Source organism: Silene latifolia, chromosome 3, assembly GCF_048544455.1.
Source record: "Silene latifolia isolate original U9 population chromosome 3, ASM4854445v1, whole genome shotgun sequence".
NCBI classification, from domain to species: domain Eukaryota; kingdom Viridiplantae; phylum Streptophyta; class Magnoliopsida; order Caryophyllales; family Caryophyllaceae; genus Silene; species Silene latifolia.
Window position 1 is genome coordinate 61,217,239 of NC_133528.1, and position 24,774 is coordinate 61,242,012.

Below are 24,774 nucleotides of genomic sequence, written 5' to 3' on the forward strand. Positions count from 1 at the left end.
ACCAACTTCTACCTATGGCCATATTAGGAAAAATTACATTATTATAATGCAAAAAAAAACATTCATCCAAATGAATAATAAAATGCATTATGGAAAATGACATGCCAAATCGTCTAACTTACCAAAAAAGATCATTTGAGCTTGCTTTGACGGAATTTTTACCAATAAAAATTCATAATTAATTCTTAAAACAATTTTATAACATACTCATCATACTAATCTGGTCATATATCAAAATAATTATTCTCAACAATTATCTTGAATTTATATGGGAATTAAAACACAATTATGACAAAAATGATATAATAATTCACAATTATCATACAAAAATTCCATTTAATTTAAAACTTTATGGAAAAATAAATTTCAAAGCTATGAACATTCTGGTCTTACACCAAAAATGCCATGCAAGTGAAAACTTTTGTTTTTAAAATTTATTTAAAACGATTTCACAATTTAATTGGTAAAGCGACAATTTTTACGATTTAATTCTAAATCAAACCATAAAAATTGAAATGACTTAAAATAAAATTTTGTACATTTTGGAACAATTTCCAGGAGCTAAAACTTCAAAAATTTCGAGCCCTAAAATTAAATAAATATTTATTTGCAAAATAACCATTATTTACCAATTTTTATCAAATAAAAATCAATAAACTACCAAAATTAATCACATTAATTTAAAGTTTCTATTTTTCTCATAAATAGAACATGTATGTGGTTATTTCTAAATAAATATGCATAAAATTAACATGCAATCAATTTTAATTAACTCTTAATTAATTTTAATGCATTTTTACTCAATTTTATGCCATTTTAAGTTATAAAAAGTGGAAAAATTTAACAAAAATCAAATTTTCGTCCCATATCATCCTAAGACCAGATTATTTACATGCAAGACCATATTATGTGATAAAAATAATTTTAGTAACATAATATCAATTTTATTAATTTATCTCATAAATTACTAAAATCGTCTTAAGACAACATGCATGTATTTAACAATGCTCTAATACCACTTGTTAGTTATTTAGACCATATTAAAACTCATATTATAATATTAAAATTACAAATTAATATAAAATGGTCTAAATCTACATGCATGCAAATAAAAGTAACAAAAATGGGGTAAAAATCATTTAAGAGAAATTTCCTTACATTGATGATGGAAATATAAAGTGCACAACTGAAAGACTCCTTCCTTGATGTTGTTCTTGAGCTAATAGATGGTGGATGATCCTCCAAAAACCAAATTACCAACTTAGGTAATCTCCTTTGGATGCACCCAAGATAAAACCCAAAAATCCTAATAATTACTAACTAGATAATTAGTAGGATAACCTTGTATACCAACTTAGGTAATCTCCTTTGGATGCACCCAAGATAAAACCATTTAAGAGAAAATATGAAGAAAATAAGGTTTTTTTTTTCTTTCTCTTTTTCTCTTCAATATGGCACGACCAAGGGTCTATTTTGAGGATTTTTTGGGTCTCCAAAATCATCATCTAATGAGTGTAAATAGTGGGGTATTTATAGAGAACAAAATGTAAAGAAATGAGTTAAACATTTCTTAGTGGGTTATGTCATATGTAATAACACTTATCTTATACAAGTATCAACCCACATGTAATATTTTGGTCCATTTCGATTTCCGACATTTGTCTCACAAATGCTTATAAGTCTTATATTTAATTATCTTATATAATTAAATATTAATTTAATTATTTAACAGTTAAATAATACAAATTAACCACTAATGATTACTTAACTATTAATTTATCATGAGACCATTTTATCAACATATATTGTGTCAATACTACCCCATTTAGCTAATTTTACAACATCTTGTAAATTAAAATAGCTAATTATCTTTACCTCAAAACTTATACATATATCGTATAAATTTAGTTCATTAACAATTAATTAATAAATTCTAATTTATATTTATTAATTAATTATCACATAATTAAATAATAAATCCTCTTGGCCCGAGTTCATAACCCATCATCAAATAATACATTCACACAACTTATTAAAAGTCAATTAATACAAGGAATTAATTATATCGTATCTCATACAAATAATTAATTTATCCAATTTGGGCATCATCCTATAGGTGTGACCTAAAGGGATCAGCTGATCATCGCCGTCACATGACAGTAATGTCAAACTCTAGTCAGCCAATCATTACCGATTAACGATGACCAGCTGACAAATAAATAATATAAATCCCTGATATTCCTTTTACAATATTTATTATGTAAACGCACTCATTGTGGAGGACACTACTCCAACAACTCCCACTTGTCTGACACAAGTGTGCGTTACCAATTCTCTTGTCCAATAATATCTCCCACTCTATGCAAGATGTCTTTCAGGTCGTTCTTGCACGTGATCATATCATAAAGTGGTTTCCCCGATCAGGAGAATGACTGTCTGACCGGATAATCTACTATAGATCTCATCCGAGCGTGGCCACGCATTCACAGTCATTTCTCCTCGAGTGGCCTTGAGATAAAATATGATTTAACAGGACAATCCCGTTGACCTATTTTCTTCATTCGATACAGATCACAATGACCCAGTAAATGCTCATCGGCCTCCTTTTACGGTGCGACCTAGAACAAAAATCAAATCCACCGGAAAACCGTACCAGCTCAGACAAATAGTCACCAGTCTAAAGAATTGACTCGAAGGAATAAATAGAAATCCTCGCCACGACATAGCAACAAAAGGACTCTACAAACGGTCACTGTCCGATAAATTGTCTCACAATCTGCCTATGTAATCGACCAGCCATCACTATGACCATATGACAGTCGAACCTGTCATCTATCGCCTTACAATCTAGTCATTCCGAGACGTCACCTCATTAAATAACTAGGGACAAAATAAAATGTTAATCCATTTCACTTTCATAGAGTTCGACATTGTCACTACAATCTATTTGGATAAAACAAAGTATATAAAATTCAGACATAAAACTGAATATGACGATAAATGCAATTATCATATATGAAATAATAAATACAATATTTTGATTATTACATATCATATAATTTACAACAGTTCTGGCATTCGTCTCAATCCCATCGAAACTACATGATTATCATGTTTAGATTGAGACAATGACTTGGTTAAAGGATCAGCGATGTTGTCAGCTGTCCCAACCTTACAAACTGTAATTTCTTTCCTTTCTATTAAATCTCTAATTACATGAAATTTCCTAAGTACATGTCTAGACTTGTTACTAGACTTGGGCTCTTTTGCTTGAAAAATAGCCCCACTGTTATCACAATACAAAGTGATAGGATCCTCGGCGGTCGGAACTACTTTCAGTCCCTCTAAAAATTGCCTAATCCAAAAAGCCTCCTTTGCAGCTTCAGAGGCTACAATGTACTCAGCTTCCGTTGTAGAATCACCAGTCACAGACTCTTTGAAACTTCTCCAGCAAACCGCCCCTCCGTTTAACAAAAAGACAAAACCAGCCTGGGATTTCAAATCATCCCTATCGGTTTGGAAACTGGCATCCGTATAACCTCTTACACGTAATTCAGATTCTCCTCCAAACACTAAGAATGAATCTTTAGTCCTTCTCAAGTACTTCAGAATATTCTTGACGGCTATCCAGTGACTCTCACCTGGAGTTTTCTGTGAAAACGACTTGTCATACTCAAAGCATACGAGACGTCAGGACGAGAACACATCATATCATACATGATCGATCGAACAGCGGAAGCATAGGGAATCGATTTCATGCGTTCAATATCCTTAGGCTCAGTAGGACACTGTGACTTACTCAAAGTGATCCCATTGCGCATAGGTAGAAAACCTCTCTTGGAGTTTTTCATATTGAATCGGTCAAGAATCTTATCGATATAGGCTTCTTGACTCAATGCTAATATCCTTTTGGATATATCCCTATAGATCTGGATACCCAAGATGCGCTGAGCTTCTCCCAAAGCTTTCATTTGGAAGTGATTTCCCAACCACTTCTTAACAGAAGCAAGCATATCAACATCATTCCCAATGAGTAATATGTCGTCCACATAAAGAAGTAAGAAAACAACTTTACTCCCACTAAACTTCATGTATAAACATTGTTCCTCAACACTTCGAGAAAAACCATTCTGTTTAATAACATGATCAAAACGATGATTCCAACTCCTTGACGCTTGCTTAAGACCATAAATGGATCTCTTAAGTTTGCATACTTTGTTAGGATTTTTAGGATCCACAAAACCCTCAGGTTGTGTCATGAACACTTCCTCTTCCAGAAACCCGTTCAGGAAAGCGGTTTTGACATCCATTTGCCATATCTCATAATAATGAAATGCAGCAAACGCTAACATTATCCGAACAGATCTAAGCATAGCAACTGGTGCAAAAGTTTCATTATAGTGTAAACCATGAACCTGGGTGAAACCTGTTGCAACCAATCTATCTTTATAGACATCTTTATGTCCATCCATGCCGATTTTAATCTTGAATATCCACTTACATTGAAGAGGTCGAACATCTTTAGGTAAGTCAACCAGGTCCCATACCTGATTATCGTACATGGAATCCATTTCGGATTGCATGGCCTCGAGCCATAGCTTAGAGTCAGAACTCGTAATAGTTGCTTTATAGGTTTTGGGTTCATCACTTTCCAAAAGTAAAACCTCATAGTCACCATCTTCCTCGATAACACCAAGGTATCTATCAGGCTGGCGACTAACCCTTTCTGACCTCCTAGGTTCAACAGGAACAATAACCAATTCTGACGTAGAAGGAACATCTTCCTGCACTGTCACATCAGTTTGTGGCTCTTGAACTTGATCAAGTTCAAATTTTCTCCCACTCTGTTTTCTAGAAATAAACTCCTTTTCTAGAAAGACAGCTTCACGAGCAACAAACACTTTATTCTCGTTACTATTGTAGAAGTAATATCCACAAGTTTCCTTAGGGTAGCCTACAAAAATACATTTTTCAGAACGAGGTGCAAGCTTATCGCCAGACTTGCTCTTGACATAAGCATCACAACCCCATACTTTCATGTATCTCAGATTCGGGACTTTCCTTTTCCATATATCATATGGAGTTTTGTCAGTTGCTTTAGTGGGACTTTTATTAAGTGATTGTATAGCAGATAAAATGGCAAAACCCCAGAATGACTTAGGTAACTCTGTTTGACTCATCATCGATCGAACCATATCTAATAAAGTTTGATTCCTCCTTTCAGCCACACCATTTAATTGTAGTGTGCCAGGAGAAGTTAACTGAGATACAATACCGCAGTTTTTAAGGTGATCTTTAAAGTCATTGCTTAAATATTCCCCACCACGATCTGATCGTAATGCTTTAATCTTCTTATTTAATTGGTTTTCTACTTCATTCTGAAACTCTTTGAACTTATCAAAAGCTTCATTTTTATACCTCATTAAGTAGATATACCCATATCTACTCATGTCATCGGCAAAAGTAATGAAATAGTCATAATTACCTCTAGCAGTGACTGTCATTGGGCCACATACATCGGTATGTATTAAACCCAATAACTCACTAGCTCGAGATCCTTTTACTAGAAAAGGTGAACGAGTCATCTTGCCAAGAAGACAAGATTCGCATGTACCAAATGATTCGAAATCAAAAGGTTTAATTACACCAGTCGACACTAGTCTTTTAATGCGCTTCTCATTGATGTGTCCTAATCGACAATGCCATAAATAAGATTGATCAGGATCACCTATTTTGAGTCTTTTATTATCTAAGTGATAAACATCGTTGCAAGTATCTAGAATATAAATAACATTGATTGAAATAGCTTGACTATATACAATCCCATTAGAGAAAAAAGTACAACACTTGTCTTTAATTACAAAGGAAAACCCTTATGTGTCTAACACAGATATGGATATTATATTTCTAGATAGTGTTGGTACAAAATAACAATTATTAAGATGCAACTGCATTCCTGAAGCTAAACTAAGTACATAAGTTCCTACTGAGACGGCGGCTCCTTTAGACCCGTTTCCCATTCGGAGATCGACATCACCCTTGTTTAGCTTTCTTATACTTTTTAGGCCGTGCAAATGATTGCACAAGTGAGAACCACAACCAGTAACTAATACCCAAGTTGTATTTGAAGCATAATTTATGTCTATCATAAAAGATTCGGTTGAGAAATTACATGTCGCCGTCACAATGCCAGCTTTTATGTCATCCAGGTACTTTGTACAATTACGTCTCCAATGTCCCTTGTTATTACAATAATTACAAGTGTCTTTAAGAGGATTACCCTTTATAGGTTTAGGCTTGGTAGAGCAATTCGCAATTGTTTTACCTTTGACTTCCACCTCAACGGGCTTCTTACCTGCGTTCTTCTTAAACTGCTTCTTCCCCTTCAAGTTAATCGCAAGCACATATTTCCTCGTACTCCCACTCAATCCCATGTCCTTCTCTGCTTGCACAAGCAGAGAATAGAGCTCATGTAAACTCTTTTACATGTTCGTCATATTGTAATTTACCCTAAATTGGGTAAATCCCTTGACGTGCGAGAGAGAGTGGAGCATTCGGTCCACCACAAGTTCGTCGGGGATCTTGCATCCCAACCCCTCTAAAGTTTCCACGTACTCAATCATTTCAAGTACGTGTGAACTTACAGGTTGACCATCTTTGAGGTTAGCCTCAAAGAAACGAACTGCGGTGTCATATTGAATTATTCTCGGGGCTTGAGAAAACATAGTAGAAAGCCACGAGAATACTTCATGTGCATCGCGAAACTTGACACATTGCCTTTGTAAAGCAGGATCCATTGAAAAAATCAAAACATTTTTTATTGCAGCGGATTCCTTTTGATAATTTGAAAAAGCCTCTTTTAAATCGGCAATGGCCTTAGTACTAGGCGAAGGGGGAGAGGGATCGACAAGGTAGCGTAATTTGCCATCACCTGTGGCAGCTAATCGAAGTTGTTCCTCCCAATCTTTAAAATTACTACCGTCGGCTATTAAAACATATTTGTCCATAAAAGAACGTAGCCATGAATCTCTAGCTATGGTGACGGTTTCACTAGTAGAAGTCACCGTGATTACTACAAAGGAAATAAAGGAAAGATTAACATTTATCGTCTAGAAATATTTAACTTGTGAAACTATTTAACAAGTTCCCATTTATATAATGATCTCCCACTGAATTATATAAATGATTCCAAGATCCAATTTTATATAAACACGGGCACGGTGGACCGATTCAACCCACATTTATATAAATTTGGTGAGTCAACAACTTTGACTGATTCTACTACTAGAACTCTTGGTTGACAGATTTTCTTAAAAGCTATCTTTTAGCCCCAGAATAAATATGGGCACGGTAGACCGATTCAACCCATATTTATCCCGTTGAGTCCAACCAATTTTCACGCGTAATAACTTTTATTACCCTACTTACCCAACGTAAAAAGAGTGTACCTCGGTGATCCGAACCTACCTCTAATAAAGAAGGGATTCATAGGTGCTATTATTTGGTAAGGCTTAATCTCAATTTTAAACAAATGTGAGAAATATTATCAATTTAATTGTCTATCACTTTTAAGTGAACTAAATTGGTGAATGCTAGACAATTAAATCGATAACAACAAAAAATAAAACATGTAGTGACGATTTGGCATGAATGCATAAATGAATTAAAACAAACAAGTCCTAATATGGCCACCTAGTTAATCTAATTAACTAAAATTATTACACTTCGGAAACCAACTCCTTGGTCCCTTGAGTCTTCATAAATTGGCCTCCTTCTTTAGGATTTCGGAACGCCTTTCCGAAAACACCGTCTTCATGAAAACTCCGTCTTTAGATGCTTCATCTAATTACTAATAATTAAATTACATAACAATACCCTATTATACAATTTGTAACAAAATTAAAATAAAAACTATTAATTAATTACAAATTAGGCGTTACGAAATCGCAATTAATTACAAAACAAGTCGATATTCCCTTACATTACGGGATATACCAACTTCTACCTATGGCCATATTAGGAAAAATTACATTATTATAATGCAAAAAAAAAAACATTCATCCAAATGAATAATAAAATGCATTATGGAAAATGACATGCCAAATCGTCTAACTTACCAACAACGATCATTTGAGCTTGCTTTGACGGAATTTTTACCAATAAAAATTCATAATTAATTCTTAAAACAATTTTAAGACATACTCATCATACTAATCTGGTCATATATCAAAATAATTATTCTCAACAATTATCTTGAATTTATATGGGAATTAAAACACAATTATGACAAAAATGATATAATAATTCACAATTATCATACAAAAATTCCATTTAATTTAAAAATTTATGGAAAAATAAATTTCAAAGCTATGAACATTCTGGTCTTACACCAAAAATGCCATGCAAGTGAAAATTTTTGTTTTTAAAATTTATTTAAAACGATTTCACAATTTAATTGGTAAAGCGACAATTTTTACGATTTAATTCTAAATAATCATTATTTACCAATTTTTATCAAATAAAAATCAATAAACTACCTAAATTAATCACATTAATTTAAAGTTTCTATTTTTCTCATAAATAGAACATGTATATGGTTATTTCTAAATAAATATGCATAAAATTAACATGCAATCAATTTTAATTAACTCTTAATTAATTTTAATGCATTTTTACTCAATTTTATGCCATTTTAAGTTATAAAAAGTGGAAAAATTTAACAAAAATCAAATTTTCGTCCCATATCATCCTAAGACCAGATTATTTACATGCAAGACCATATTATGTGATAAAACTAATTTTAGTAACATAATATCAATTTTATTAATTTATCTCATAAATTACTAAAATCGTCTTAAGACAACATGCATGTATTTAACAATGCTCTGATACCACTTGTTAGTTATTTAGACCATATTAATACTCATCTTATGATATTAAAATTACAAATTAATATAAAATGGTCTAAATCTACATGCATGCAAATAAAAGTAACAAAAATGGGGTAAAAACCATTTAAGAGAAATTTCCTTACATTGATGATGGAAATATAAAGTGCACAACTGAAGGACTCCTTCCTTGATGTTGTTCTTGAGCTAATAGATGGTGGATGATCCTCCAAAAACCAAATTACCAACTTAGTTAATCTCCTTTCGATGCACCCAAGATAAAACCCAAAAATCCTAATAATTACTAACTAGATAATTAGTAGGATAACCTTGTATACCAACTTAGGTAATCTCCTTTGGATGCACCCAAGATAAAACCATTTAAGAGAAAATATGAAGAAAATAAGGTTTTTTTTTCTCTCTTTTTCTCTTCAATATGGCACGACCAAGGGTCTATTTTGAGGATTTTTTTGGTCTCCAAAATCATCATCTAATGAGTGTAAATAGTGGGGTATTTATAGAGAACAAAATGTAAAGAAATGAGTTAAACATTTCTTAGTGAGTTATGCCACATGTAATAACACTTATCTTATACAAGTGTCAACCCACATGTAGTATTTTGGTCCATTTCGATTTCCGACATTTGTCCCACAAATGCTTATAAGTCTTATATTTAATTATCTTACATAATTAAATATTAATTTAATTATTTAACAGTTAAATAATACAAATTAACCACTAATGATTACTTAACTATTAAGTTATCATGAGACCATTTTATCAACATATATTGTGTCAATACTACCCCATTTAGCTAATTTTACAACCTCTTGTAAATTAAAATAGCTAATTATCTTTACCTCAAAACTTATACATATATCGTATAAATTTAATTAATTAACGATTAATTAATAAATTCTAATTTATATTTATTAATTAATTATCACATAAATAAATAATAAATCCACTTGGCCCGAGTTCATAACCCGTCATCAAATAATACATTCACACGACTTATTAAAAGTCAATTAATACAAGGAATTAATTATATCGTATCTCATACAAATAATTAATTTATCCAATTTGGGCATCATCCTATAGGTGTGACCTAAAGGGATCAGCTGATCACCGCCGTCACACGACAGCAATGTCAAACTCTAGTCAGCCAATCATTACCGATTAACGATGACCAGCTGACAAATAAATAATATAAATCCCTGATATTCCTTTTACAAGATTTATTATGTAAACGCACTCATTGTGGAGGACACTACTCCAACATGTTGTCCATGTTGCTCAATGCTCTCAATAACCGGTCAAAGGCTTGAGCACAATCCTCAAATAAGCATGAATAAGGTTTGTTCCAATTCAAGATGAAGCTTGGCCAAGGGAGCTTGTCACTTATTTTCTTCTTCACCTTACCCTTAGCACTTGATCCTTTGCAATGCTTCAAACCAACAAGCCCATGATTCTTGTCAACACTAGGTATGAAGTATGGCTTATTTTTATCTGGAGATTTCTGCTTGCCACCTTCTCCTCTAATTTTGGTGATGATGATAGCGTTTTGATTTTTCAATCCTTCTAAAGTGGAAGGAGAATTTTTCTAACATTGATGACCGGATACCTTAGGAGTTGAAATTGTGGGTGCCAAATTTCCACAAGCAAGTTCACTTGCAAGTTTGTTCTTGAGCTTTTCCACCAAGTAGCTTTTTTAAAACAATATGACTTTTTGGAGAAGGTCCACCATATCATCTCCAACAATCATAGGTTCCATGGTGGGTGCGAAAAGGTCTTTATGGTCAATAGGAAAGAGACATTCATCTTCCTCATGGAAGCATACCTCAAATTTCTCAAGGATGGGCTCCTCAAGTGAGGCAATCTCACGACTCCATTCCTCTTCTTCAATGCAAAACATATATTCCGCACAAGCTTCTTCCATAGGCTTGTCATCGTCGCTATCTCCATAAGAATTATAAATGGGGGCTTCATTCTTTTTCATTAATTCTTCCTCCACCATCTCAATATTCACATCAAAGGTCACACCCTCATACTCACAAAGGTTAAGAGTATTTGGCTTACTCAACCTCAAATCTTCCTCATCAAACACAACACTTTCATACTCACAAGAGCTCAAGGAGATTGGCTCTTCCCACTTCTCATCAAAGGTAACTTCTTCAAACTCGTATTCATGATCAATGTCTAAGGAATGGTGAGAGGTGGTTTCTTGGGATTTTTTCATTTGGGCAATTTGAATCTCCATTTCCTCACCTTCGGTAACAATGCCTTGAAGAACATTGTCCCTCTTTTGGCTCTCTTCTAGCATTTGTTTAAAGAAGTTTTGTTGACCCCCCATCATTTGGAGAATAACCTTTTGAATGGGTTCATCATCTTGTTGTGGGCATGTGTGAAAGTGCTAATATTGTGGCATTTTGAATTGATTGTAAAATGAGTTTTGGGTAGGAGGTTGTGGTGGATAATGGATGTGGTGATTTTGGTGGGAAAAATTGGGGTAGTAGTTAGGATTTTCGTTGCATGAATAAATAGGTAGGTTTGTGTTGACTTGCTTCTCAAACTCTCCATGCCCATAGTCATACTCAAAAGATCCACTACATACTCCATATGTCAAGTCTTGAGCCATCATAGCTAAGACAAGGAAACAACTACAAGCATGGAAACTACACGAAAATGGTAAGAACAATTCATGAGGAACAAGTTCCTCAAGGTGAAAGCAAAATCAAAATAGACAAACAAGTAAGAACTTAATCACATAACACCATCCCCGGCAATGGCGCCATTTTGATGGACAAGAGTTGGTCGTCACACATCCAATCAAACACATTTATAATACTCAACAAACAACTAGTTACTGGTAAGTCGAGGTCGATCCATGGGACGGTGTGCTTTGGATTCTAAGTCTATCTATCTCAATTTATGCTAGTGTCACAATTGATTTGGGTTTGCAGTTTTGTTCTAGACTAATAAAAGCAATAAAGTAAAACAAGCAATAAAAGGAAGGATGTAAACAAATGATTAAAAGTGCTAGGATATCATGGGGTCATAGAGGATTCATGGTGTTGACCATACAAACATGTTTACAAAGTTGCAAGCAATTAATGTTGTAAAGGAACCGAGTTGGTTTATGTCTTACGGTTCATAGGAAGAGTTGGGTCCCGGAGCCGAATCGATTAGATTGTACAACACCTACAAGTCGACTTAATTTCCTCCTATTCAACTTCTATGCATGGTCTAACAAGACTCGAGTTGGTTTATATCTTACAAGTCTAGTTGAATAGATAAGAGATTGTTATAAATGCAAGGACTCATAGGCTTAGCATTTCATCAAACATAACATGTGCATAGGTTGACATCACAACAAGCAAGCAAATTTAGTTATGTGAACATATTAGATTAAGTATGAATCAATCCCCATGTTGGTTTTCCTAATTACCCATTAATCCTAGCTAAGAGACTACTCACTCATTATCAAGTTTAATATTCTAACAAGGTTGTCAATCATATTAACAAGGTAAAACATGAAGAACAAGTAAGAAAGATTAACAATAATTAAAACAAGGATCAAGAGAATTATACCTATGGAGATTCCAAAATAATAATGCAAAGAATAATAGAAGTACTTGATGATTGATGGAAGTTTGTCAATCTCCCAATAAACCCAAATGATCTTCTAATTACCCAATAATAAACTTGAATTACTCAATAATAAACTTGAACAATAATTAAAGGAAAGATTAATGTGTGATTTGTGGAAAGATTGAAGAGTAATCTATTATAATCTACTCCTAATGAAAGCTTAACCTAATCTAAATAAGGATTGAACTAATCTAATGAAAACTTGATGATTTGATTATTACAAATGGGGTATATATAATAGAGCATCATTAGATTAAGCAAGGGTAAAATAGTAAATAACAATGCTAAATGTTGGGTAGGGAATCGCTCCTCTCAAAGGAGATGTCAGTCTCCTTTTTGCCGGTCTTTCATAAATATGCGCATCTTTCATGGAGGGAAGAAGAGGACGTATGGGCCTGTAAGAGAATCCGGGCGTCCAAGGGGTCGGGACGGGCGGATTCTGGGGTGGCTGGACGGGCGGATTGTTGCTTGGACGGGCGGATTGGTGCGTGGTTGGACGGGCGTCCCTATGGCAAAGACGCTCGGATTCCTGAAGTGTTTTTCTTCATTCTTGTCTGTCAAACAATCCGAGCGTCTTGAAGGGGAGGCGCTCGTCCTGCAGGAGACGAGCGGATTGGGTCTCGGGAAGAGCGGATTGGCGGACAGCTTCTCTGTTTGAGCTCGGATTGTAAAACGGACGTCATTTTCTCATCCGGACTCCTATTGGAGTGATTCAAAATCCTAGATCACTTGATTTTTCGACGCCGTTCCATCTAGAATATTTTCAGAGCCAAAGGAGCAACTCTTGGTTTGGGTTTCGAGTATTTTCTTCTTGCAATGTCTTCCTTCTCGTCATCCTTGCTTTTATGCCTATGATCTTTCTATATACTCTTTATTCCTATATCATTGGTCATCATTCTTACCTCTTATTCATACTAGTCCATCTAATATTATCAAAAAGCTTCTAAATATGTATGGGAGACGAGAATTTCCGCCTAATTGTCTTCTTTCCTTCAAAACATACGAAATGCACTAGGAAAGCAAAATAGAAAGAATTTGACGGATAAACTGGTCATGAAATGTTATAATAGTATGCAAAATAGGTTCAATTAGGGGACTAAATGTGCGCAATTATGACTCACATCACAAGGATGATGACTCTTGTTGAGTTTGCAAATGTGCTCGGTCTAGATGTTTCGCCTACCCGAACATCACGACCAAAGAAGTATAGTGTAGCACCATTGTGCAGAGCCATGACCGGTCGAGATTTCCTATATATCAAGGAAGGTTTGGCCGTTCACATCCAAAACTCCATTCTAAGGCTCACTTACCGATTCTTATCTGGAACTATTCTTGCACGCCGAGATCCGGCAATTGTGAATGAGCTTGATCTCGTATTCATGGAATCATATCTTGAGATCCATGGGAGAAGTGGATATCATTTCAATGCACCGCTTGTTCTCCTTGAGAAATGGGCAAAATTTCTAAATGGGGACGATGATGGTATGAAGCATATTGTCAATGGAGGACTTATCACAAGACTTGCAAAGCACTTCAATCCGAGGTTCAATGAAAACAATGAGTATACTCCACTTCCGGGAAATACAAGAATCAATGAGGAGTTAATTCTTGTACAACATCATTGGATAACCCGTGAGGGTTTTGAAAAGAGAATCAAATGGATCACCAAGGGGAGCAACCCTATTTACTTACCAATGAATGGTTTGCCGAGAATTTCACCAAGAAGAGGCCCCCTTTCCCCAATCCCATCTTATCTCGTCCCCACAAACCGAAATCAAACCAATCAAGCACCACCTCCAACACAACAACAATATGAGCCACAAAAAAATGAAAATGAAAAGATTATGATACCGTCATATCCCTTCCAATATCAACCATACAATCACCCTAATCCCTTCATCCTTCCTCGAGATGATTTTGTGACGGGGATCCTTCAAGACATGAACCTCCGCCAATATGAGGCCAATGCTGATAACTACTATGCTTTATATCCACAATTTCTTCGTTTGGCTCAACAAGGGATTATTAGTGAAGAAGGAATGTTTCCCTCTTGGGCTCAAATGAATATTCTCTTCCCAAACTCGGCAAGGGCTAATGAAGGAGCAAATGGTCAAGAAGGTGAAGGGAGCGACAAGTCTTGTGGTGGAGATACGGTAGAGCTTGATAGTGAGGGTGATGAATTCATGGACTTCAATGGAAGTGATGCATCAAAAGGAGCTTGGGATAGCGACTTGGAGAGGGATGAATGGATAGCATCAAAAGTGATCACTTCATAGCTAGATGGAGCGGGAAAGAGGCACCCATCAAAGCCTAAGTGAAGTTTCCTTTATCCCCTCTCTTTAATTTTCATGAAAAGAATTTTGTGTTTTGATAACATGTTTCTATCTTGATCATTTTGTGGAGTCCTAGTAACATTAGAAGACTAACACCTTGGCTTCATTAAGGTGTTCATTTTTATTGTTTCCAACTTTCAAAATCCAAAATGACAATTTGTAGTTTCAAGGATTGCATTTTATGTGGATGACCTCCCCCAAAAATTTTGACATTAGAAATAGTGTCTATTTTTGTTTGGGGAAGTTTATGCATATGCATTGGGAGCTAATCTAAATTATGCTCTCCACCATAACAAAAACCATGCATCATATAGCATAGCTCAGTTTGCATTTACTCTTGTTTATAAATCATTTGCATTTAGCTTAGAAATCATGCATATTCATATAAATTGCATAATTTCCTATCGTATTGGCCATTGAGAACAATGCCCATACTAGTGTGGGGATGGGAAATTCTAACTTGACCTTTTTAAAAACAAAAAATGATAAAAAATTAAAAATTTTGAAAAATACAAAAATATGTCCTTTAATTTCACTAAAACAAAATACAAAAAAAAATTGAAAAATTTAAAAATCCAAAAACAAGTTCATTTCCTTTGTAGTGTAGTCTAGTATATATTGTTTGTATATATTGTGTTTGTTCAGCCTTGTTCACATTGATTGACTACGCCACATCCGAGACATGCGAATATTGAAGACCGCATGGTATGATCTTTCCAATCTCCTTTTTCCTCTTTATGTTAATGACTATGTGGCTTTATTTTGATTGATGCGGTATAAACAATGTGAATTTAGGATTGCATTTAGATTATTTGGCATACTAGTTGGTAGAAGCATATACATTAGGATGTATAAATGTTAGTTGCATCATGGCATGTAGTTGCATTTAGGAAAATTTTTTGAAAGCGTCTATTTGGGAAACTTGACAAGTGTATATAAGGCCCTTGTAGATACTTTTTCTTCTTAAGACTTTGCTTGTTAGAATGCTTGTAAAACAACCTAGGATGTGTCATGCTATTATCTTTTGACCCATGGATTAAGGCCTAGTCAAGAGTACCTTGTGGTGTGATAACTCCTTGGCTACCGTTTATTCCAAGGTGACCCTTGAAACCATGCAACCATCCATCATCCATGTTCTACCACATTTTGTCATCAAAGGGAATGGGCACAAAAAATGTTCAAAATTTGAGTTCAAGAAATGAAAAGAAATGAAAAGGTTTGCAATTGCATCAAAAAGAAAAGAGGAGCAAAAATAGACTCCTAATGCTTCAAATACAAGCACCCTCCCTACAAATGGGGTGACTTTGAAAATGTTCGAAAGAAAATGCAAAAAGTTGAAAATTGTCAAGTATTGAAATACCAAAAATCAAAATAAATGGCAAAAAGAAAATGTTCTCAAATGTTATATGCCACAAGAAATTGGGGGGGAAAACAACAACAAAGCAAACTACCATATAAAACTCAAATACTATTGATCCCTTTTCCATCGTATCCACTTTTGTGCATGGTAGAGAGGGGACGACCCTTGTTCTTGTCTAGGCAAGAAGGGAAATTCCGCGATCCTCCAGTGTTTCTAACACCATAGGGAGTCTACTCTTAACGAAAGCATTTAACGATTGAGGACAAAGGTACCCTAGCTTGACACAACTTGGAGGTGATTTATTGGTATCCTTCTAGGCTTAGTAGTTTGAAGAAGCCATATCTATAATGGAGTGTGTACCCTTGAATTGCTTCCCCTTTAGATAATTTCCGCCACTTAGATGAGGAAAGTGGCTATTCTTTTGTAGATGCATCCATTACTTGATTTTGTGTGCTTTAATGCTTGGATGTGTCGCCATTTTGGCAAGATCCACCTTGCCTTGCAAGAAGGCATCCTACCTCATGGTTGTCTTGTTGTGAGTTGAAGGGGCGGAGTGCGACCCGCTAATTGTCTCGTATCGGTATATTAGTAGGATAGTCTAAATAAGGGTCCTAGTTTTTGTCACCTCTTTACTCGGGACGAATAAAGGTTCGGTTTGGGGATATTTGATGTGACCAATATTTGGGCATATTTAGTCTCCGAATTAGCCTCGTTCCTATATTTTTTAGTGCATAATTGGGTCATTTACTATCTTTAGTCCTTTGTTTTGCATATTCTTTGAGGTTTTGTTTCCTTGGCAGGAGAGGAGTGCAAACCTTGCATTTTAATGGCAAAATGGAGCTAAATTGATTGAATCTAATGACCAAGCATCAAAGTGAAGACAAGACTAGAAGGCCTTTGTAAATAATGGGCAATGATGAAGACGATCCTGGCATCTCCGACATGATCCTTGAGGATTGTTGGAAGAAGAAAAGAAGAAAAAGCTTGCTGAACTAGAATCCGCCCATCACAGCATCGGGACGCTCGTCTAACCTCCACAATCTGAGCATCCTTCCATCCAGCCCGCTCGTCCAACACCTCCACAATCCGAGCGTCCCACCTTCCAGTCCGCTCGTCCAACCTTCACAATTCGCTCGTCCCGACCCCTTGGCCGCTCGGATTGTCATCCAGTACAGCACGCCTTCTCCTTATTGTACTCGGGATGCGCATATTTCTGAAAGACTAGCAAAAAGAAGACTCGCATCTTTCTTCAAGAGGAGCATTTCCTCAACTTTTCTTAAGGGTCTTAATCGTCATTTAAGCCCTTAGTAACCCTAATTTATGTATCTAATCCCCACTATAAATACCCCATTGTACTAATTAGATTGACATCAATCCTTAATATAATTTATGTTCTTCTAATCTCTCTTTAATCTTGTAATCAATTTTTAATTAGACATTAATACAAATCTCATTTCCTTAATTTCTCTATTTTTCATCATTTATTTTGGGTAATTGAAGATTATTTGGGGTTTATTTGGAGGATTGACAACCTTCCAATCATTCATCAAGAATAATTGCTTGCATCTAGTTGAAAACCTGTTTGTATGATCAAATCCCATGAATCCCCTATGAACCCATGACACCCTAGTGCTTTTAATCAATTGTTCACATCTCATCATAATCATCTTGCTTGTTCATTTACATTGTTATTTAGTTTAGTGATCTTCTTATCTCAACTCAAATTGTGACACCCTTAGACACCACTACTTGCAATCGAAAATCCTACATCAATACCCGTCCCTTGGGATCCGACCTTTACTTACCTCTTTACTAATAGTAGAGTAGTTTGTGAAGTTATAAATTTTGTTTTTGTCTAGGTGCTCCTAACGACAAGTAACCATTAAATATAGTCCGACCAGAGGTTGTGTTGAGTGCTTAAGATAATGGGATGATGTTACAGTTGAGTGTAGTTCCGCTTTTGGGAACCCGTAATAGGTGAAAGAATAGAGGGACTCGAGATTTTATTGATTTGTCAACTTGGGTGATTATGCATCTTCCTCTAAAGAGTGTGTAGTAGAGTAGACTTTCATGATAGGAGTTTCAGGTTGACTTGTTACTACTTTAATCGAAATGAGAACCATGTCGAAAATTGAGGAACTTGTTCCGGGAATTTAGAACTTTGAATTAAGATCGATGATTGAGGATTTTACTATGTTGTGTTTTGACGCTAGTTGGATATGAGTATAACTTTGTTAGTGGTTTTGATCTTATTTTTGTGGAAGTCGTTTGTAGATGCTTATGATTGGGAGTTGTGAAATCACAATTGTGGTGAAGTGCTTTGTTTTATGGAATAACTTAGAAGTAAAGTGACGTAAGATATTTTGAGAAAATCCTTGGAAGTAATGTGATTATAAGACTAGTTTTCTAAAGATATTTGAGGAATCGTTTAGGATGACGTTGTTGTTTGGGATTTAAGTGTGTGATGTTGCCTTGCTTGTTGCTTAGTTTTTCCTTTCTCTTTGACCATATGCTTTGCCATTTATACCTCTCTTTCTCGTTCGTTTTACCTCCCTTTGGGATTGATACTAGTGGCCTATAAAACTCTATTTTCTTTGACCTCCTTGTTGAACTTACCGTGACTTCTTACCCCTAAAAGTTCGACATAGTCCTTTTGTTGGTTAAGTTTGGGTTCCTTAGCGTGCTTTGTAATTATAATGCCTAAGTTGCTTTTCATTTTGTGCAATTTCTAACCAATTTGAGTTACCAGTTTGGGTTCATGGTTTAAATTTTGTGTTACTTTGGCAAAACTTCACTTATTTTAAAGGTTTGAAAATGAACATTTGCTTTCAGTTTGGTAAGTTCTTAATAAAATTTGATTCCTTGTCGAAGTTTAATGTTACATTTTCAAAAACTTGATTTCTTTTAGTTTTTGAAAATGGATCTTTTACTTTCAATTTGGCTTTTGCAAAAGAAAATTTGAGTGAATTATCATATTCATTTGATTTTAACGTTGATGGGATGTTAGGACTCGTTATTGGAGACGTTTAATAACTTGGTCTATGCCTATCGGCAAATGAATTTAGCCTTGTCTTTGATTTGGAATGTTGATGTTCTTGAATGCGCAACAACAACACTTTCGTTCCTTTGACGAGAAACTTGTACTTTTGAAAATTCTTTTTAAAAACTTTTTGAAGGAATTCTAATTTTTAAGATATCAACCCTTGTGAATGTTTTGGTTGCCAACTTTGAAAATCCGACTTATCTTTACAACTTTTCTTTTTCTACTTTCAAGTTTCGAGGACAAAACTTTTTTAAAGTTGGGGTGATTGTAACATCCGCATATTTTATCTTCATGGGTAACATATTAAAATCGCTAATTTAATAATACTCGATTTAATTGGTATATTATTTATTTGGATTTCTGTTTTCAGAATTTTGTTTTAGTTTCATAAAAAATAATTTGGTTTTATTTTGACCCGGAATCCCTTAAAAGTAGTAGTGTGAGTCTTTTTAGTGCAAAATCGACTCACAAATTAAGTGCCTTTGTTATTGGGCCAAAACAAACCTATGGACCATCTTTAAGATAACAAACCCTCCTTTCTTCTAGAGTTCCTCTTCTAATTTTTCAGCAACTTTTCTTCATCTTCTTCCTTAGGGAACATGAGATTTCCACCATAAAATCTTCAAACTCAAAAACCTTAAGACATATGCCATTTCTTCGTTTCTCAATGAAATCCTATGATTTTTGCTCCAATCTCCTCCTCTCCTTCTCCTCCATTCTATGTGAAAGATTTAGTATTCCGGAGTGCTATTGAGTCGGAATCGTGTCCTTGAAGAGCTAAAAGGTAACGGTGATGAGTTACTCGGTATCATATCAAATTATGTACTTTAATTGTTAAAGTTTAGTCTTTAGCTAGTAAAGTTACTACCTTTAATGTTATTGGTGAATTTTGTTGGATTTTTAATGTTACTTGATATTGTAATTGTATTTTTATGTTATAGAGATGGCTTATTGCAAATAATATCAATTGGATAAAGTTGGTTTGTTAGGAATGAGGTGTTGTTTAGCTATTGTATGTATCTTGTAGTTTGCGACGATCTTTGCTACATGTTGTGGGTGTTTACTGTTGAGATATGGTAGGTATGTCGTAGTTACGACGGTATTTGGTTATATGATTAATTTGGGGTTGTGAATCTATCATAAAATTGAATTGGGAATGAAGTTCATGCCTTGTTTGTGTCGTGGAAAGCAGCCCGCAGTGCGGCTTTCAGCCTGACCAGTTTTCGTAAAATGGTCATAACTCCTTCGTTACTTGTTTGTTTTAGGCTTATGACCTACCGTTCGAACCGTAAGAGGATAAACTATCACGTCCAATTAGTTTTACCATATTCTCGTATCTAGAACTCAAGCTATGGCTGTTTGAAGTTGACCTTGTTGTAGTCGAGCACTAAACTTATTGTTATAAATTGGGTTTTATGTTTCTTGTTGGGTATGCATCTTAACCTTGGTTCTAATGATTTTTTATGGTGTGTTGACAACTTTTTATCATTGGAGCCCCTTGCTTATGTCTCATTCACATGTTAAACATCTATTTTAGTTGTTAAGCTTAAATGCGGTTCGGTTTGGATTTGTTTACATTTTACTTAGTGTTTCCCATTACTTAATTCATTTGTTATCGTTTGTTTATACTATGTTTAATTAACATGTAAATATGAAGTATACTGTTTATGCATGTTAGAAAAGTATGAAATGATGCTATATACTTCATATTTGAGTTCTCATTTGTTTGTTTACGTTTTGCTTCGTATTTCGTATCACTTAATTCATTTCTTATCACTTGTTCTATTTTAAGCTCAAGTAACTTGTAAATATGAAATAAAATGTTTAGCCATGTTATACAAGTATGAAATAGTTGGTTATATTTCACTTATGGGTTGTTACTTGCTCCTTTTCATGTTTTCATCATATTTCAAGTATGAGTGATTTATTCTAAGTAACTACTTGTAGTGTGTCGTATTCTTGTGAAATTGCCATAATGCTATGCTTTCTTGCTTGACTTATATTTATGCCCTACTTGTGCTGTTCTGGCAAGTACGGATCTAACCTACTTGTGTTGTTCTGACAAGTACGGTTTATCTCTTTTCTTTTACGCCCTACTTGTGCTGTTCTGGCAAGTGCGGGTTTGGCCTACTTGTGCTGTTCTCGCAAGTATGGTTTTGACTACTTGTGCTGTTCTAGCAAGTACGATTTATCTCTTTTCTTTTACGCCCTACTTGTGCTGTTTTGGTTAGTGAGGGTTTGGCTTACTTGTGATGTTCTGGCATGTACGGTTTTGGCTAATTGTGTTGTTTTGGAAAGTACGGTTTTTGCAACTTGTGCTGTTCTGGCATGTATGGTTTTGGTCACTTGTGCTGTTCTGGCAAGTGAGTTTTATCTTAGTCTTTTCCGGGAGAAATTTAATCTTAGAGAAGTAAATTTCTTGCTTGGTTATGGTCATTGGCATATGTCATTCTACACGAGAGTTTACGTCTTATGTGGTTGAATGTAAGAGTCTTGGTCATATCGGACACAGGTGAGATCCAAGCCTTTTAGTTGGGATATTATCGCTGGGATTGATGCTCCCATCCGTTCTTATGGTGAGATGCAAGCCAGAGTGCGCATGTGACATTAATAGTGATGTGACCATAATTAGCGCATAATTAGCCCCCGAATTAGCCTTGTTCCCATGCTTTTTAGTGCATATTTGGGTCATTTATTATCTTTAGTTCTTTGTTTTGCATATTCTTTGAGATTTTGATCCCTTGGTAGGAAAGGAGTAAGAATCTTGCATTTTCAGGCAAAATGAGACTAAATTGATCGAATCCAATGACCAAGCATCAAGGAGAGACAAGATTAGAAGGCCTTTGTACATATTATAGTAGATGAGCAATGTTGAGAAAGGATCCTTGAGTCCCCAAGGAAATCCCCAAGGAATTTATGAAGAAAAGGGAAGAAAAGAAAAAGAAATGTTGCTGAGGTACAATCCGTGCGGTTTCTCCACAATCCGCCCGTGTTCCACAAGCACAATCCGTGCGTTTTCCTCCAAAGACGCCCGGGTTAGCAGCCACCAGAATCCGACCGGATTCCCCAGAAGACGCTCGTTTTCCCCCGCCTGAATCCGCCCGTCCCGACTCCAAAACGCACGGATTCCTGTACAGCACAATTTCGTCTTCTCCAAGCTACAAAGAAAGAAGCCCTTCCTTCGAAAAATATCGGCTCCTCCCTGCTCAATCTAAAAAGTTTAATTACTAGTTTAGCCCTTAGTTAACCCTAATGCACCCCCCTAATTTCCACTATAAATACCCCATTAGTCTAATTAGAAGAGGGGGTTCTTCTTATCAATTCTTAGAGTAGTTAATACCAATCAAATCTCTCTTTAGTTTTGTAATCAACAATTAATCAAGTTTTAATACAAGTTTTATTTCCTTAATCTCTCTCTTGTTCATCCTTTATTTTGGGTAATTGAAGATTATTTGGGTTATTATTGGGAGATTGACAACCTCTCAATCAAGCATCAAGTACTGCTTTTATCTTTGCTTTATTATTGGAATCATTAGTAGGTATAATCCTCTTAATCCCTTTTTAATTATTGTTAATTACTTTCATTTGTTCATCATGTTTCATTTTGTTGGTATGATTGACAACCTTGCTAGCATGATCAACATGATAATGAGTGAGTAGTCTCTTAGCTAGGGTTAATGGGTGATTAGGGGAAACCAACATGGGGAATGATTCATGCTTAAATTAATATGCTTTCATGATTTATTTGCTTGCTTGTTTTGATCTCAACACATGCACATGTTATGTTTGATGAAATACGAGCCTATGAATCCTTGCATTTTTTACCCATCACCTATCTTTTCAATGAGACTTGTAAGACATAAACCAACTCGAGTCTCATTATACCATGCATGTTGTTGAGTAGGGAAGATTAAGTCGACTTGTAGGTGTTGTACAATCTAATCGATTCGGCTCCGGGACCCAAACTTTCCTAGGATTGTAAGATATAACCCAACTCAATCCATCACAACAATAATTGCTTGCTTATAATTTGAGAACATGTTTGTATGATCAATTCTCATGATTCCCCTATGACCCCATGACACCCTAGTGCTTTTTATCAATTGTTTACAACCCTTTTAATTCATCTTGCTTGTTTATTTCCATTGTTATTTTAGTTAGTGACCTTCTACATCAACCCAAATTATGACACCCCTAAGACACCACTAGTTTAAATAGAAATCTCATCTCAATTCCCGTCCCTTGGGATCCGACCTTTACTTGCCTCTTTACTAATTGTAGAGTTGTTTGTGAAGCTATAAATTGTGTTTTGATTCGGACGTGACCCAACGACAACATCTATTCAATTGTGAACACGAAATGGACCGATTAAAAATGGCGCCGTTGCCGGGGACGGTGTTAGCTTGATTTAGATTTTCTTATATTGTTATTAGTTGTGTCTTTCTTTGCCTTGGGGAAGTAAAACTCCTCAAGGTTTGTTCTAATTGTTTTCAAGTTGTTTGATATTTTGCATGTCTAGAAGGTCACAAGGTGATTTGTTACCTTTTGATCGTGAAATTGAAAGAACTTTGACAACCAATAAGAGACTTGCTAGGAGGAATTTTAGAGGTATTGGTGAGGTTGTAGATATTCAACCAACTATTGAGTTCATCAACCCTTTTGCAAGAGAAGGTGAGGAGAACCCATTACAAAATACCACCCAAAATCAACCTACAATGCCTAAGTTTTCATCACATTCCGTACCCACCGAGGAGAACCTACCCAATGGTACTCCCACACCACAACATCTAACCGGAAATTTTATTGCCAAATCCGCTTTTATCCAACTAGTCGAAAGGAGCCAATTTGGGGGGATGCCTAGTGAAGACCCTCATTCTCATATGGAAACCTTTTGTGACTATTGTGATGCGATTTCTCAAACCGGTGTAACTCAAGACCAAATTCGATGGGTCTTATTTCCTTTTTCTCTAATTGGCACCGCGAAACAATGGTTGAAGGACCTTGATAAGGCCACTCTCGGAATTGATTCTTGGAAGAAATTGGCTCTAGCTTTCTACAAAAAATTCTACCCACCGGAAAAGACTAACATGCTAAGAGCTCAAATTACGAGTTTTAAGCAAAGGGATGAAGAATCTTTGTATGAAGCTTGGGAGCTGTTTAAGGGACTTTGTCGCTCATGTCCTCACCATGGACTTAGCGAATGGTTCTTGGTACAATAATTTTGGAACGGTTTATATGAAGATTCAAGGAACATTCTCAACATGGGATCAAATGGAATGTTCACCGAAGTTGATGACAATCAAACATGGGACAAAATTGAGGAAATGGCGGTCCATAACTCACAATATAGTAGACCTCGCAAGGCTACTAGAGGAGAAAAGCATGAAGTGGACTCTGTTACTCAATTGGGTGCTCAACTTAGTGCTCACATTGACACAATCAATTTGAAGTTTGAAAAAGCTATGGCTAGACTTGAAGAAGTCTCAAAATCACCAAAGC

General features: G+C 35.4%; 1 non-coding gene across 1 annotated transcript; it reads right to left on the reverse strand.

The window, feature by feature from the left end:
- Positions 1–24,362: 24,362 nt before the first annotated feature.
- On the reverse strand, positions 24,363–24,469 carry LOC141650793 (small nucleolar RNA R71). Its single transcript, XR_012546808.1, has one exon. It is a non-coding gene; the product is annotated as a small nucleolar RNA R71 (small nucleolar RNA).
- Between the last annotated feature and the right edge of the window lie 305 nt (positions 24,470–24,774).